Source organism: Chiloscyllium plagiosum, unplaced genomic scaffold, assembly GCF_037043375.1.
Source record: "Chiloscyllium plagiosum isolate Xiang-an unplaced genomic scaffold, Cpla_swu_hap1 HiC_scaffold_42, whole genome shotgun sequence".
Lineage (NCBI taxonomy): Eukaryota > Metazoa > Chordata > Chondrichthyes > Orectolobiformes > Hemiscylliidae > Chiloscyllium > Chiloscyllium plagiosum.
In genome coordinates this window covers 3,674,235-3,692,984 of record NW_028270180.1, presented here as the reverse complement: position 1 = coordinate 3,692,984, position 18,750 = coordinate 3,674,235, and the positions used below count along the sequence as shown (strand labels likewise).

The 18,750-nt window shown below is 46.3% G+C and overlaps 1 protein-coding gene across 4 annotated transcripts in view; it reads left to right on the top strand.

Annotated features, from left to right (window-relative positions):
- LOC122542431 (unconventional myosin-IXa) overlaps positions 1–18,750 on the top strand; it is a 370,841-nt gene that overhangs the window by 207,829 nt on the left and 144,262 nt on the right. The gene's annotated exons all lie outside the window — the stretch shown is intronic.

The window sequence follows — 18,750 nt, the reverse complement described above, 5'->3', positions numbered from 1 at the left end:
CCACTTGTAAACGAAGGTGATAATACGTTTCCTCATGGATTTGCGCATGCTACTTGACAGAAGCATACTGGCGTACACCTCCAGCAGGTCCTGGCCAATCAAGTCCCACAGCGCCATATACAACTTGGCTGGTAAGCTGTCGCTTCAGGGAGTTTTATCCTTTTCTAAGGGGACGAGATTGAGTTGGGATATCTGGTCGGCATGAACGGGTTTGACCGAAGGGTCTGTTTCTATGCTGTGACTCTATGGCTCAAGGCCTTGATCAGCTCATCCAGAGATAACGGTTAGTCCAGCTTCTCCTGTGTGCTGATATTGAAGACCTGCATGAAAGAGGACAGGCGCGACTGGTTGGCTGCACTGTCTGTGGGCTTCGTGTCATACAGACTGGCACAAAAGAATTTGCTCATCCTCATGAAGGGCGTAAGCCCGAAACGTTGACTCTCCTGCTCCTCGGATGCTGCCTGACCTGCGGTGCTTTCCCTGCGCCACACTTTTCAACTCTGATCTCCAGCATCTGCAGTCTTCATTTTCTCCTGATCCTGATCCTCACTATGTCGGGCTGAGATGATATTATCATGCCATCTGCTTTCTTCAGGCTGCTGAGCACAAAGCACTTGTACAACTTCTGGAAGAAGAAATGTGAGCATGTTTCATGCTGCTTCACGCTGTGGACCAGAACATTATCTTGGAGGCTACGAAGGCAAAATGAGAGGCTTGCTGGCTTTTCACCTCCTGGATATCATCTGTGACATTGCCCAGGAGAAGCTTCTGCATCGTTTTCTGCAGTTTGGGCAGCTTTCTCTACCTCTTTCTCTCCTTCTGAACACCTTTTGAGGGTAAAGTACCTCTTCATGTTCCCCTTGGCTGTTTCCCATCAGTCCGATTGAAACTCAGAGGGGCTTCACTGTTCTTCTGAGCTCCTCACTATTTTCTGGTGTCAACAGTTTCATGTTCAGCTCCCATGCATCCTTGCTGGCCCACTAGTCATCCTGTAGGTGACAGCAGGAGGCAGTGGTCAGAGAAGAATACCTGCTTGATGTTGGCAAATCTGACCAAGAACATGCAGGACTTAAACAAGAAATCTGACCTTGTGTAGATAGATCCATCTGGGTGTACCTATGCTGCACTCTATCTGCAGGAGTGCTGAAGACCTTGTGCAACTTGGTGACTTCAACTACTTCCATCAGGAATCTGGATATGGAGTCCAGTTTGCTGACAGCCCCTCCAGATCATCCGACCTCATTGATGCAGTTGAAGTTTCCAGCCAGAGTGACCGACCTGGACTCGCCAGTAGAAGTGGGAGCTACTACAGGACATCCAGCTTTGACAAAGGGTCAGTTAGACTCGAAACGTCAGCTCTTTGCTCTCCTTACAGATGCTGCCAGACCTGCTGAGATTTTCCTGCATTTTCTCTTTTGGTTGCATTCAGCCACGCACTGTTTACCACCGGGGCGTACGCATTAATTATAATTTTTGTATGTAACTTCTACTACGAGAAGTCACGCACCCATCACCACCTTAACCTCCGACAAGGTGACGTTGCCTCCATGCAGCAGAATATCCAGGCAAGACAAATGGCCATTGTTTCTCCCAACAAAATCAAAGACCTGTGGGCCCATTAGGTTGACCATTTCCTGGAGCTGCTAAGGTGCAGTATCCCACATTCTAGAAGAAATAGGAGGTCTGCTTTAATGTTGGCCAGGTAAGCCAACGTGGAGACACATTGCATAGTATATTTACAGCTACGCATGTTAATACTGGCAATTTTAACACCCATTTTAAGATTTCATAGAATTACCCAATGTCCACTCACTTGCAGGTCTTGTCACTGAGAACTTCCTGGATTCCGGGCGAAGGGTGGGGGGAGGGCGTTCAATTTGCATTAACGCTGCTAACTCATCTCGGCTGCATCCTAGATTTACAATTTCATGAGGTAAGTATATTAAAATCTTGTAAGCTGGACTCCAAATCAATATATTTTAAAGACACAGTCAAAAAGACATAGTCAATCTAAATAATTTGGATACACCCAGTACTATGTTCCTTATCAAGAAACCAGATCTTTCCAACAAGACATGGCTTGGCTAGTGATGAGAAGGGCACTAGCCATCAGATCCTTCATGTACTCTTGGTCGGTCTGCGCCACCACAAGCTGCTCTTGAAGCAGCTGCGAAAGGAGTGAGATTGTCACACGTCTCCTTCTAGAATGTGCCTTTGCAAAGGAAATCGGGAGGAAGATGCAGTGATTTTTGTTGCAGTTCATCCCGCGCCGTTGCGCGACACAGGGCTCTGTGCTGTCTGTTTCCTCTGTACACATCGAAACAAACATCAACTGTGCCTGGAGGACCATCCACTCCGTGAATGTCGTTCTTGGGCAGGCCTTTGTTACGACCCCAAAGCATCTGATGATTTCATTGGTGTAAATGTTGTCAAAATACTGAATTCAAACTTGATTGGAGTTTGCTATTTTGGGGCATAATTTAAACTGGCTGAATTTGAATTTGTTTTGTAATCTCCAAGCAACTCAGCTAATCTAGCTGCTCAACCAAATGTTACATTGTTACCTCATTCAGAACACTTGGTGCTGTATCAGATAGTTCTGCTAGCTTTTAACTCTCTGAAAGATAAAGTACCCCTTACACCTTTGTAACACCTTGTATAGGTGGCCCGTTTCCCCACACAGGTTGCACCTGTTCGACTCTTTGCAGACCATAGTCAGGTGGCCCTCTTGTTTGCAGTCCGAGAGGGTCACTTGCAGTCTGCCACCATGTGTCCTGACTTCCCACAGGTTTGGCACACTCTAGACTACCCCACCTAAGTCAGGTAGCCTGAGCTCCTTCTGATTGCGAAGCTCAAGGCCAGGTGGAGAATGCTGTCAGTGGTGTCCACCTTCAGGGTCACCTTGACCATTCATTTGCTGGTCCAGGTTCTGAAGGAGTCTACTACATTTGGTGCTGCCTCCTTCAGGCTGTATGTATCTTCCCAGGAAGGTCAGGACATTTGCAGGGACGCGAGGGTTGTACATGTGGATTGTAATATCCAGCTCCTCTGCAGGGAGAACAAACAATGGTGCCACAGACAGACAGAATGGAGAGGAGACCCTTGCCTCCTTTCCCCTTAAATACCTTCAGGGCAGGAGACATTCACATTGCTTCATGTTCCTGAAAGTTGTGTTGAAGTAGCCCCCACTGGGGAAATCCTGCAGGCAGAAAATAGCTGCTGCTTGGAACCTGCAGCAGTCCAGGACGACTGTCTTCATGAAGAAGGCCTGGTTGAACCAGCGATCCTTCCTCCACCTTCATCATAGTCATTCTAACTGTATTGTGAATTCCTGGCCTTGGCCTTGATGTGCAGGCACTAGCAGAGGCCATGGCTCTGGTTGACTGGTGGTCACTGAATTGGTGTTAGGTCGCAGCCGTCGCGTAAGGATTCACCAATTTCAGCTCAGCTCAGCTCAACCAATGATCTTCCAAGTTCTGCTCACATTCCAGCAATGATCTGGTAATTTTCCAGTGATGAAGGTTCTCACCTCAGACCCTAGATCAAGGTGTCTCCTCCAGGTGAGTATCGAAGCAATGATCTATCCTGAGATGGATGAGTTGAGATCCAGTCTAGCACTTTTCTGGTTTTTCTAGGTAAGGAACATAGTATTGGGTGTATCCAAATTATTTAGATTGACTGTGCCTTTTTTGACTGTGTCTTTAAAATATATTGATTTGGAGTCCAGCTTACAAGATTTTAATATACTTACCTCATGAAATTGTAAATCTAGGCTGCAGCCGAGATACATTTGTAGCGTTAATGCAAATCGATACATAGAACATAGAACATAGAACATAGAAGAATACAGCGCAGTACAGGCCCTTTGGCCCTCGATGTTGCGCCGATCCAAGCCCACCTAACCTATACTAACCCACTATCCTCCATATACCTATCCAATGCCCATAAAGAGGGAGAGTCCACCACTGCTACTGGCAGGGCATTCCATGAACTTACGACTCGCTGAGTGAAGAACCTACCCCTAACTTCAGTCCTATATCTACCCCCCCTTAATTTAAAGCTATGCCCCCTTGTAATACCCGACTCCATACGCGGGAAAAGGTTCACACTGTCAACCCTATCTAACCCCCTAATCATCTTGTACACCTCAATCAAGTCACCCCTAAACCTTCTTTTCTCTAATGAAAACAGCCCCAAGTGTCTCAGTCTTTCCTCATACGATCTTCCTTCCATACCAGGCAACATCCTGGTAAACCTCCTCTGCACCCGTTCCAGTGCCTCCACATCCTTCCTATAGTATGGCGACCAAAACTGCACACAATATTCCAGATGCGGCCGCACCAGAGTCTTATACAACTGCATCATGACCTCAGGACTCCGGAACTCAATTCCTCTACCAATAAAAGCCAGTACGCCATATGCCTTCCTCACTGCACTATTTACCTGGGTGGCAACTTTCAGAGATCTGTGTACATGGACACCAAGATCCCTCTGCTCATCCACACTACCAAGTATCCGACCATGAGCCCAGTACCCCATCTTTTTGTTATTCTTCCCAAAGTGAATCACCTCACACTTAGCTACATTGAATTCCATTTGCCACCTTTCTGCCCAGTTCTGCAGCTTATCTATATCCCGCTGTAACCTGCCACATCCTTCCTCACTGTCAACAACTCCACCGACTTTCGTATCATCCGCAAACTTGCTCACCCAACCTTCTAACCCCTCTTCCAGGTCATTTATAAAAATGACAAACAGCAATGGTCCCAAAACAGATCCTTGCGGAACACCGCTAGTGACGGCACTCCATGAAGAAACTTTGCCATCAACTACTACCCTCTGTCTTCTTCCATCCAGCCAATTCCTAATCCAAACCTCCAACTCACCCTCAATGCCATATCTCCGTATTTTCTGCAGTAGCCTACCATGGGGAACCTTATCAAACGCCTTACTAAAATCCATATATACCACATCTACCGCTTTCCCCTCATCAACCTCCTTCGTCACCTTTTCAAAGAATTCAATAAGGTTTGTGAGGCACGACCTGCCCTTCACAAAACCATGCTGACTATCCTTGATCACATTATTCCTATCCAGATGTGCATAAATCTTATCCCTTACAATTCTCTCTAAGACTTTGCCCACAACAGAAGTGAGACTCACCGGCCTATAGTTACTAGGGTTATCCCTACTCCCCTTTTTGAACAAGGGAACCACATTTGCTATCCTCCAGTCTTCTGGCACTACTCCAGTAGACAAAGAGGACATAAAAATCAAGGCCAATGGCTCTGCAATCTCCTCCCTTGCTTCCCAGAGAATCCTAGGATAAATGCCATCAGGGAGAAAGTGAGGTCTGCAGACGCTGGAGATCAAAGCTGAAACTTTATTGCTGGAACAGCACAGCAGGTCAGGCAGCATCTAGGGAACAGAAGATTCGACGTTTCGGGCACATGCCCTTCTTCAGGAATGAGCAGAGAGTGTTCAGCAGGAGAAGATAAAAGGTAGGGAGGAGGGACTTGGAGGAGGGGCGTTGGAAATGTGATAGGTGGAAAGAGGTCAAGGTGAGGGTGATAGGTCGGAGTAGGGTGGAGGCGGAGAGGTCAAGAAGAAGACTGCAGGTCAGGAAGGCGGTGCCGGGCTGGAGGGATTCGGCTGAGACAAGGTGGGGGGAGGGGGGATGAAGAAACTGGTGAAGTCCAAGTTCATCCCCTGTGGTTGGAGGGTTCCCAGTCGGAAGATAAGACGCTCCTCCTCCGACCGTCGCGTTGTTGTGGTTTGGCGGTGGATGAGTCCAATGACCTGCATATCCTCGGTGGAGTGGGAGGGGGAGTTGAAATGCTGTGCTACAGGGTGATTGGGTTGGTTCGTCCGGGTGGCCCAGAGGTGCTCTCTGAATCGCTCCGCAAGTAGGCGGCCTGTCTCCCCAATATAGAGGAGGCCACACCGGCTGCAGCGGATGCAGTAGATAATGTGGGTGGAGGTGCAGGTGAATCTGTGGCGGATATGGAAGTTTCCTTTGGGGCCTTGGAGAGAAGTGAGGGGGGAGGTGTGGGCGCAAGTGTTGCACCTCCTGCGGTTGCAAGGGAAGGTGCCGGGAGTGGAGGTTGGGTTGGTGGGGGGTATGGATCTGACAAGGGAGTCGCGGAGGGAGTGGTCTCTACGGAAAGCTGATAGAGGAGGGGAGGGAAATATATCCTTGGTGGTGGGGTCCGTTTGGAGGTGGCGGAAGTGACGGCGGATGATGCGCTGTACATGGAGATTGGTGGGGTGGTAGGTGAGGACCAGTGGGGTTCTGTCCTGGTGGCGGTTGGAGGGGCGGGGCTCAAGGGCGGAGGAGCGGGAAGTGGAGGAGATGTGGTGGAGGGCATCGTCGATCACGTCGGGGGGGAAATTGCGGTCCTTGAAGAAGGAGGCCGTCTGTGTTGTGCGTATTTTGAACTGGTCCTCCTGGGAGCAGATGCGGCGGAGACGAAGTAATTGGGAGAATGGGATGGCGTTTTTACAGGGGGCGGGGTGGGAGGAGGTGTAGTCCAGGTAGCTGTGGGAGTCGGTCGGTTTGTAGTAGATGTCCGTGTTGATTCGGTCGTCTGAGATAGAAACAGAAAGGTCTAGGAAGGGGAGGGCACCTTCCACCCCGACCTCAAATTCACCTGGCACCTTCCACCCCGACCTCAAATTCACCTGGACAGTCTCGGACGCTACCTGAACTCCCACACCCCTCCCACCCACTCCAACCTCTCACCCTCGGAACGCACAGCCCTCCACTCCCTCCGTTCCAACCCCAACCTCACCATCAAACCAGCTGACAAGGGAGGCGCAGTAGTAGTTTGGCGCACCGACCTCTACACCGCTGAGGCCAAACGCCAGCTCGCAGATACCTCCTCCTACTGCCCCCTTGACCATGACCCCACCCCCCACCACCAAACCATCATCTCCCAGACCGTCCATAACCTCATCACCTCAGGGGACCTCCCATCCACCGCCTCCAACCTCATAGTACCACAACCCCGCACCGCCCGCTTCTACCTCCTGCCCAAAATCCACAAACCTGACTGCCCCGGACGACCCATCGTCTCAGCCTGCTCCTGCCCCACCGAACTCATCTCCTCCTACCTCGACACGGTCCTGTCCCCATTAGTCCAAGAACTCCCCACCTACGTCCGTGACACCACCCACGCCCTCCACCTCCTCCAGGATTTCCGCTTCCCCGGTCCCCAACGCCTCATCTTCACCATGGACATCCAGTCCCTGTACACCTCCATCCCCCATCACGAAGGACTCAAAGCACTCCGCTTCTTCCTTTCCCGCCGTACCACCCAGTACCCTTCCACCGACACCCTCCTTCGACTGACTGAACTGGTCCTCACCCTGAACAACTTTTCTTTCCAATCCTCCCACTTTCTCCAAACAAAAGGAGTAGCCATGGGCACCCGCATGGGCCCCAGCTATGCCTGCCTCTTCGTAGGGTATGTGGAACAATCCATCTTCCGCAACTACACTGGCCCCACCCCCCATCTTTTCCTCCGCTACATTGATGACTGTATCGGCGCTACCTCGTGCTCCCACGAGGAGGTTGAACAGTTCATCCACTACACTAACACCTTCCACCCCGACCTCAAATTCACCTGGACAGTCTCGGACTCCTCCCTCCCCTTCCTAGACCTTTCTGTTTCTATCTCAAACGACCGAATCAACACGGACATCTACTACAAACCGACCGACTCCCACAGCTACCTGGACTACACCTCCTCCCACCCCGCCCCCTGTAAAAACGCCATCCCATTCTCCCAATTCCTTCGTCTCCGCCGCATCTGCTCCCAGGAGGACCAGTTCAAAATACGCACAACACAGACGGCCTCCTTCTTCAAGGACCGCAATTTCCCCCCCGACGTGATCGACGATGCCCTCCACCGCATCTCCTCCACTTCCCGCTCCTCCGCCCTTGAGCCCCGCCCCTCCAACCGCCACCAGGACAGAACCCCACTGGTCCTCACCTACCACCCCACCAATCTCCATGTACAGCGCATCATCCGCCGTCACTTCCGCCACCTCCAAACGGACCCCACCACCAAGGATATATTTCCCTCCCCTCCTCTATCAGCTTTCCGTAGAGACCACTCCCTCCGCGACTCCCTTGTCAGATCCATACCCCCCACCAACCCAACCTCCACTCCCGGCACCTTCCCTTGCAACCGCAGGAGGTGCAACACTTGCGCCCACACCTCCCCCCTCACTTCTCTCCAAGGCCCCAAAGGAAACTTCCATATCCGCCACAGATTCACCTGCACCTCCACCCACATTATCTACTGCATCCGCTGCAGCCGGTGTGGCCTCCTCTATATTGGGGAGACAGGCCGCCTACTTGCGGAGCGATTCAGAGAGCACCTCTGGGCCACCCGGACGAACCAACCCAATCACCCTGTAGCACAGCATTTCAACTCCCCCTCCCACTCCGCCGAGGATATGCAGGTCATTGGACTCATCCACCGCCAAACCACAACAACGCGACGGTCGGAGGAGGAGCGTCTTATCTTCCGACTGGGAACCCTCCAACCACAGGGGATGAACTTGGACTTCACCAGTTTCTTCATCCCCCCTCCCCCCACCTTGTCTCAGCCGAATCCCTCCAGCCCGGCACCGCCTTCCTGACCTGCAGTCTTCTTCTTGACCTCTCCGCCTCCACCCTACTCCGACCTATCACCCTCACCTTGACCTCTTTCCACCTATCACATTTCCAACGCCCCTCCTCCAAGTCCCTCCTCCCTACCTTTTATCTTCTCCTGCTGAACACTCTCTGCTCATTCCTGAAGAAGGGCATGTGCCCGAAACGTCGAATCTTCTGTTCCCTAGATGCTGCCTGACCTGCTGTGCTGTTCCAGCAATAAAGTTTCAGCTAAATGCCATCAGGCCCAGGGGACTTATCTATTTTCACCTTTTCCAGGATTTCCAACACCTCTTCTCTACATACCTCAAAGCCATCCATTCTACTTATTTGTGACTCAGTATTCACATCGACGACAATGCCCTGTTCCTGAGTAAATACTGAAGAAAAGTATTCATTCAGTGTCTCCCCAATCTCTTCCGCCTCCACATGCAACTTCCCACTACTATCCTTGACTGGACCTATTCCTACCCTAGTCATTCTTTTATTCCTAACATACCTATAGAAAGCCTTAGGGTTTTCCCTAATCCTACCGACTAAGGACCTTTCATGTCCCCTCCTTGCTGCTCTTAGCTCTCTCTTCAGGTCCTTCCTGGCTACCCTATAACTCTCAATCGCCCCAATTGAAACTTCACGTCTCATCTTGAGATAGGCCGCCCTCTTCCATTTAACAAGGGATTCCAATTCCTTATTAAACCACGGCTCCCTCGCACGACCCTTTCCTCCCTGCCTGACAGGTACATAATTATCAAGGACACTCAATAGTTGCTCCTTGAACAAGCTCCACATATCATTTACACTCTTGCCTTGGAGTCTACTTTTCCAGGCCACACATCCTAAGTCATGCCTCACCGCATCATAATTTCCCTGACCCCAGCTATAACTCTTGCCCTGTAGTACACACTTATCCCTCTCCATCACTGGAGTAAAAGTCACCGAATTGTGGTCACTATCCCCAAAGTGCTCACCTACCTCTAATTCTAACACCTGGCCTGGTTCGTTACCCAGAACCAAATCCAGTATGGCCTCACCTCTTGTTGGCCTGTCTACATATTGTGTCAGGAAACTCTCCTGCACACATTGAACAAACACTGACCCATCTAACGAACTTGAGCTATAGCTTTCCCAATCAATATCAGGAAAGTTAAAGTCCCCCATAACAACCACCCTATTACTGTCACTCATCTCCTGAATCACCTTCCCTATCCTTTCTTCAATGATTCTAGGACTATTAGGAGGCCTGTAAAAGACTCCTAACAGGGTGACCTCACCTTTCCTATTCCTAACCTCAGCCCAAACTACCTCAGATGGCAAGTCCTCATCCATCGTCCTTTCCACCACTGTAATACTATCTTTGACAAGCAATGCCACACCTCCCCCTCTTTTACCCCCACCTCTGACCCTACTAAAACATTTAAATCCTGGAACCTGCAACAGCCAATCCTGTCCCTGTTCTAGCCATGTCTCCGTAATAGCCACAACATCGAAGTCCCAGGTACCAACCCACGCTGCAAGTTCACCTACCTTATTTCGTATACTTCTTGCATTGAAGTATACACACTTCAAGCCACTTTCCTGTTTACAGACACCCTCCTTGGAAATTGATGCCATGTTCCTAACCTCCCTACACTCCAGGCCCTGCACCCTGAAGCTACAATCTGGGTTCCCATGCCCCTGCAGAGTTAGTTTAAACCCCCCCCAAGAGCACTAGCAAACCTCCCCCCAAGGATACTGGTGCCCCTCAGGTTCAGGTGTAGACCATCCTGTTTATAGAGGTCCCACCGTCCCCAGAAAGAACCCCAGTTATCCAAAAACCGGAATCCCTCCCTCCTGCACCATCCCTGTAGCCACGCATTTAAGTGTTCTCTTTCCCTATTCCTCGAATCTCTATCACGTGGCACGGGTAACAAACCAGAGACAACAATTCTGTTCGTTCTAACTCTGAGCTTCCAACCTAGCTCCCTGAAAGCCTGTCTAACATCCTCGGCACTCCTCCTACCTATGTCGTTGGTGCCAATATGGACCACGACTTCGGGTGCTCCCCCTCCCCCTCCAGGACCCGGAAAACACGATCAGAGACATCACGTACCCTTGCACCTGGGAGGCAACATACCAAACGTGAGTCTCTCTCGTTCCCACAAAACCGCCTATCTGTGCCCCTAACTATCGAGCCCCCAATTACTACTGCTCTGCTCTTCTTCACCCTTCCCTTCTGAGTAACGGGGACAGGCTCCGTGCCAGAGACCTGAGCCCCGTTACTTACCCCTGGTAAGTCATCCCCCCCACAAGTATCCAAAACGGTATACTTGTTCTTGAGGGGAACGGCCGCAGGGGGTCCCTGCACTGGCTGCTTCCTCCCAGTCCCCCTCACTGTCACCCATCTATCTGCCATCTTTGGAGTTACTACCTCCCTATAACTCTGATCTATGACCCCCTCTGCCTCCCGAATGATCCGAAGTTCATCCAACTCCAGCTCCAGTTCCCTAACACGGTCTTGGAGGAGCTGGAGATGGGTGCACTTCCTGCAAGTGTAATCGGCAGGGACGTCGATGGCATCCCTCACCTCATACATGTTGCAGGAGGAACATTGCACTGCCTTCACTGCCATCCCTCTAAAGCTAACTTTTATTTTAAAAAAAAAACTGGGTCTAAAGAATACAACAAGCAAAATTCAGCACTTACCTACTTACCAAAACAGGTTACATTGCTTTCAAGAAAAAATGGTGTCACTCAAGTTGTCCTGTTGTGATTGACGTTGGGATATCACCGAAACCCAAGTTTCAAAAATAGTTTTTTGCATGATCAACCAATATCCCTGTTGGTGCTTTTCCCATTTCTGAGAGAGGGAGCAGGTAATTCTCTGTTCTCAAGCTTTGGTTGTATTATGATTCTGATGATGCGTCATTCATGTATGTGTTACTGCTGAACCTAAAGGATGTGTCATTTCAAGTCAAAATATTTTTTCTCATGTCTGATTTACTCATTTCAGGACATTATTGTATATGGATTCTTTCTCCCTGAGCAGTAGTGATGGCAGACAAAAATGTTGCGCATCACAGTGGAACCTTGTCCCTTCTCCACCCATATTTTGCATATTTTTCTCCTCATTATCCTGGAGCACTGAAGCTAATTTTATATCTTCAAAAGCTGGCCAAGCTGCAAGTAGCTACCTAGTACCATTTCAGTCTGGAACCTTGCTAGTTACTGTGTGGATTTGGTCACTGAGATATCAAGGAACTTGTGTGGATGCATTTTAAAAAAATAAGTCATCTGTTAGTATAATTTTGGAAAGCATCATTGTAACCCATATGCTACACTTGGTTTTATATTCACAAATTTCCCACAATTTGAAATATTTTGATCTTTATAATGTGCTGGTCTTAAGGGTATGAGATCCATGCAGACATCCAAGCATTGTCAAGACGTGTTGTAACTAAGATAATTACCAGCGTGACTAGATACTGCTCAGCATGAGCTTAGATTGTCAATGTGCCAGTAAAGCTTCATCTTTTGTGGACATTTTCAGCAATGTGATAATTGGTGTATGCTACAAGGGTTATTCACAGACAATGGTGGGTATTCATGTGACAATTCAACTCTTCAGTTTTCGGTGGATACCGATGCTAACTGTAACGCAGACCACATTGAGAGTTCTTGTGACAAATCCTTCTGAGGGCAAAAGCCACTCCAGGGCACAGCAATGTGTTGGCTTTCAGTATTGCATTGAATATCTTTTCAGACATGAATTCCTTTTCACACGGTCGTAAGATTTTTTTTTCCCTACCTTGCTATCATGGCTTGAAGTAAGTTAACTGTTCTGCTTATGACTAATAGAATGCAGGAGTAAGTAGTTGATGTCATCCACAAGGTACTCCTGTGCACTATTCACCGTATAAATTTTCCTCACCAAACTGACACCTTAAGTTATATTTAATAGTTTGTATGTTATTAATTGAAAACCCAGAAATGTATTCCTATGGGCAAAAATGTGTCCACTGTCTACAATGCACATGTCGTGAGTGTGATAGATTATGGTCCACTTATTGAGTACGGCTCCAGCAACATTCAGAAAACTTGACACAGGCCAGGACAAAGTAGCCTGCTTGATTGACTTCCTATTTGCCATCCTAAGTATTCACTCCTTTCACCTGTGCGCATTACAGCAGTGTGAACCATCTACCAAATGCATTGCATCAACCCACTAAGGCTTCTTTGGTAGCGCATTTTCAAACCCAGAATCTCTATTGTTGAGAAAGACAAAGGCAGCAGATACATGCAAACACCGCCATCTGCAAGTTCCTGTCCAAGCCAGATTTGGAACAATATCGCCATCCCTTCAGTGTTCCTGGCACCAAATCCTGTCACTCACTGCTAATAGAACTGTGAGTAAACCTGCAATCCAAAGACAGCAGCAGTTCCAAGGTGGCAGCTCATCACCACCTTTTCCAAGGCATTAGAAATGAACAATAAATGCTGGCTTAGTCAGCCATTCTCACATACCATAAATAAATTTTTTAAAAAGCTATTTCAATTCTTTGATGTTTATTGCTTTGTTAAAATACTTACTTTGCTTAATATATTGTCGGTGAGCACACGGGTATTAATTGCTAGCATTGTTTGGATACATAATTTAATTAGGCATGCACCTCGGCAAAGATGGTCATATTCTTTTCCAATATTTCTCTTCATTCTTATCCAAAAGTTCTTTTAAAACAAAATCAAGAACCCTGCACTGATTCACTAAGATGAAAACTTCCTTTTTCAGAATCATAAAATTTAATTTCTTAATTGATTGTTAATTAATAGAATTTCTGATTTTTACTTTTGGGTGAGAGTGTGTTGTGTGCCCTTCAATGGGTGTCCAAATTATCATTGAGGATGTGGGGAGAGGAACAGTGCCAGGTTATGTTTAGAGCTGAACTAATTAACTGACCCATATTTTAATACACTAATTATATTCATCTGTTAGTGACAGAGACACGTACAGAGGTTGTAAAGGTTTTTCTCTTTTAATGCTCCAAAGCAATGCCTCGAATTTACAATTCCTTTACCTTTGTCTTCATGTGGCCTTCACCCTTCCTACTTTCTCCAGTCCAGTGACTCTCTGTTCCTCCACTTCTGAAGCCACCTTGTTCACCTCCAGTATTCTTCAATACAAGTATAAAAGGAGAATGCTGGACAAACTCAGCGGGTTGGACACCATCTGTGGAAAGAAAAATGTGGTTAATATTTTGTGTCCGCTATAACTCTTAAGAACTCGTGAAGTTCAGTGGTCTTTTTGATTATCACACTACTTCTGATTATTCAAGCATTTTGAGGGATCTTCATAAAATAAGACTTTGCTTTCTTTTGAGTAGCCCCCCCCCCCCCCCCCCCCCCAAAGCCAGACTGCATTAGCATGAGGAGTTGGAACAGAGGAGGAAAGGGCTGAAGCAGCACGTGGGATTGGTTGTCAGTTTTAAGACCACAAAGCTCTTAGACAAAGTTGAGGGACTCTGTGCATGTGCTAACCTCTGTATGCACATGGAACGTGGTGATGGCAGCAGCTTGTGTGCAGAGAAACCACGAAGCTTTTATGACCAGTTGACATGGCTAACATCATTTCCACTTGTGCCAGTGGAGTTTTACCAGCCATTTTGACTTTTGCGAAATTACACCAAATTTTAAAGCAAGATGTTTTGTCCGCTCACATAAGGGGCCCTTGTTGATATAACCAAAGGCTTGGTCAAAGAGCTATATTTTAGTGAGCAAAAGGCAGTGAAGTGGTTTAGATAGGGAATTCTCAAGCTTAGTACCTGATCAGCTGAAAGTAGCCACCAAAGGTGAAGGCATTAAAATCAGGGAAACTGGCGATGTCAGGATTAGACGACCATAGATATCTTGGAGTGTTGTGGGATGGGAGGAGGCTGCAGAGATATGGAAGTGGGAGATCATGGAGTGATTTGAATGGAAGGATGGTCAGGTTAAAACCAAGATATTACCTAATTCTGAGCCACTGTAGACCAGCAACTACTTTGTGATAGATGAACAGGACTTGATTTGAGTTGGGGCATGAACAGCAGAATCTTGGATGTCCTCCAGTTTATGAAAAGAATGTGTAAAGTCAACCTGGAACATGTTGGATTCGTCAAATCTGGAGACAGTGAAGACATGGATAAAAGTTTAGGCAGCAAATGAGCAGAGACAGGAATGGAGTATGGTGTTGTCATGTTGATGGAGACAGGTGGTCTGAGTGGTGCTAACATAAGCTTGGAAGTTAACCTTGAAGTCATATGTCACACCAGGGTTGTAATTGATCTGAAAATGTGTTGCTGGAAAAGCGCAGCAGGTCAGGCAGCATCCAAAGAACAGGAGAATCAACGTTTCGGGCATAAGCCATTCCTGAAGAAGGGCTCTGATGTCGAGCTGGCTGTCATCATGTGAAAACGAACTTTTCAGTTGGTGTTGCTGAGACGCAACATATAGATGGAAAAACAGAAGGTACCTATGGATAGATCATTACCAGAGATTACGATGCAGGAACAAGAAGAGAAACTATTGTAGGTATTTGTAACTAAAGTTAAATAATAATGGAATCTGCTGAATGGAGCTATGCTAAATTGAATGGCCGTGGAGAGGCATTGGAGAAGAATGGTGTGGTCAAGACTTCGGACAGATTGAGAAGGGCAAGGCAGATCAGGTCACCTTCACTCATGAGAGAAAATCTTGCATTTATGTAACATTTTTCATGAACATCAGATATGTCAAGGTGCTTTACAACCATTGAAGTACTTTGATATGTAGTCACTTGTCATGTCGGTAATCTGGATGCTAACTCCAATAAACAACAGTGTGATAATGATAATCTGCTTTATTTTCTGATGTTAATTTAGAGATAAACATTGGCTAGGGCACCAGGATTACTCATCTGTGTTTCTTTGAAATATGCTGGAGGACATGCTACAATCTCTGTCCACCCAATCCGCTAGATAGGGCCTTGGTTTGATGGCATTTCCAACAATGCTGTAATTTTGGCCTTCCTTCTGGTGCTTAAGTCTGGAATGGAACTTGAACTTAAATCTTGTTGACTCAGAGATGAATATGCTGCCAGCAGAGCTATGACTAGCACACTGCACCCTATCTAATATGCTATTTGAGTACTAACAGTTCTAGAAAAAATGGGCTTGGATTTGTTAGGAGCATAGCACAAGTGCTTTGGAGTTAGAACTGTGGTAGTAGTTTGTGAAGACTTTGATGGCTAATGGTTGTTTTCTTGGTTTGTTGACTAAGAATAGATGGTCACATGGTCTAATGACTTCGATGTGGATTGTAATGTTAGCAAAAGATTGTGTGTTTGAGTTCTACTGTGTTTGGGGTCCTGTGGCACAGTAGTAGTGTTTCCAGATCTGGACAAGATGGCCATATTCAAGTCCCCTCTGCCATGAAGATGTCCCATAACAAAATGCAATTTTTTATTTTAACAAGAATGATTTTGTCCTTAGCACTCCAAAACATTTTGATATGGTCACTGTTCTATAAGAAATTGTAAGCATAATGAATGTGGGATGTTGAATATCTTTGGGGCAAGTGCTGAGTCCTATCTTTAAAGAAGGTATCTTGCCTTTCAAGTGTCACGTCATTGGAGCTGTGAGAAACATATTAAATAAAGCATGTAACCAGATCTTGTATGTAGTTTGCGGAGGTCAAGCAGGACTGAGCTTTATCTTTCAGCGTTGATGCTGTTGAAGCAAAGTAGTGGAGTATGTAAACTTGGCTGCATGAATATTCTCAAAGGGGTGGACATGAAAGATGGTTACTGCCAAAGCAGTCTTGCTGCACTGTGTGTGCACTTGCCCGGGATGTTTGTTTGTGGAATTTCAAATAGTTTAAAAGCTTTTATGCCATCTGTGACCCATATACTAATGGTGCTAAGCCAGTTACCAAGCTTGCCAGATTTTTAACCACAATCTTGGGGGAATGTAGCAGTATTAATTTATGTGAGTTTCCTTAAATGGTAAAGAACTATCACTGGAATTGTGTATTTCCTTACAAGCTTAATCTTTTCAACTGCTTAATTTATTGTTTTAAACATATTTCAACAAAGCTGCAATATAATAATTGTATTGTGCTATTAGGGAAAAAGGCTATTTTAAATATGTATTTTTTTGAAATAAAGGATAAATATTTTTTGTCTGTGACTGACTAAATAAATTTGCTTATTAAATTTTTTTGTTTCCAAAAATTCCAGGAAATGCTGACAGAGTGTGGAAATGTTATAAATGCCTTTCATATTAATAACGCTGTGACCTGAGACTAGGAAAGAGTGCTTGCTGGAACACAAAAACACATTACGTAGCTGTTTTTCTTTGGCTGGAAATGGGCCAGTGTCACTTTGGCAAGCAGTTTGCAGTCCTTGAGGAATAAAACTGAATTTTAGATGAGGTCATATATGGGCAGCCTCCTTGTGATGCCCCTTTCTCTCTAGCTTCTCACTTGTTAAATGCTGTTTGCATAGTTGAAAGGGGGCTATCATTGCTGTTGCCTCTGCCTGTAATATTTATACTTTCTTGCATGGCAGGGCAAGACTGAAGATAAGTTGAGTCAGGGGGGTGGGGACAGAAGTAGTGGTTAATGATGGTGTAAACTCCTGTTCCTGTATTATATTTTCATTGAATGCAAAATGATGGCATTTATAGAGCTTTTCATCATTGCAGATGACTCAATATTTTTATCTGAACAATGATAGCTCTTGTTTTGTTGGTAAATATTAAGAAGTGTGACAGTGCTGCTTTAACAAGGTTATGCTGTCCTTGGCTTTTTTTTTCAGAGAGGTTGTAAAAGTAGCGTTTCCGAAAGGTCTGCCTTGGATGGATTTTAGGGCCAATTTGGTTATAGCTCATAGATATTGCCTCAGGAAAGGGCTTTCAAGTTGGAAAAACAAACTTGTACACCTGCTTAAAACAGCCAGCAAAGTTAGACTCTGGGCTACCTTCTTGAAATGTTCTGAGGGGGTCTGGCATGGTCCTTAACAGAAGCAACACACAGCAATGAGATTACTGATTCAACTATCTGAGGTATTAATTGGGCAAATGTCAAAAATTTTGAGAACCCATTGTGCATAGTGTTTTGTTTCCCTGACCTATACAAAAAACAGCTGGGACACGTTTAGCTTAATTAGTGACTTGAAACTGAAAGTTACTGACTGTGGTTTGAGAGTGCTGCAATATTAGTTGAGCCAGGGCTGTAAATAATACGCTAATTGATTTATCCTTTGAAACAAAAAGACAATACTTCAAAAGTAATGATAGAATCATAGAATTCTTACAATATGAAGCAGGTCATTCAGCCTTTGAGTCCACACCGACCTTCCAAAGAGCATACCACCCAGACCCATCTCCCTACCCTATTCCTGTAATCCTGCATTTCCCGTGGCTAATCCATCCACCCTGCACATTCCTGGACACTATAGGCATTTAATGTGGCTGGTCCACCTAACCTGCACATCGTTGGACTGTGGGAGGTAACTGGAGCACCCATAGGAAACGCATGCAGATACTGGGAGAAATATGTAACCTGAGGGTGGATTCGAACCTAGGTCCCTTATGCTGAAATGCTGACCTGAAAATGAAGCAGCATATGCTGAGGAGTGGATTGGCAGTTCTTCAAACAGTATATCGTAATCAGTCTTTGGGAAAGGAGGAGAGAGACTTCTCTGACCACACTAACACTGAGTTTAGTATTGAATCATTTTGCTAAGTTGCATACAGGTGAGCCAGGAAATGGGCGTTTCTAGTAATCCTGATACTATGATCCATCAATATTTGACTTTTCTCTGAGTCGTTCCATAAGTGAAACCATATTCTCTGCATTTGGACTGGCTGGAAATTAACATTTGTGTTAACATCAAATGTCTGGATTCCATGACACAGTCTGGGTATCAATTCATGTCAACCTCCACCAGAAATATTACGAAGAGAGATTTGATAGGCTGGAGTTGTTTACATGGAGCAGAGGAGACTGAGGGGGAACATGATTGAGATGTATAAAATTATAATGGATATAGACAAGGCAGACAGGAAGAAACTTTTGACTTTGGTGGATGGATCAAT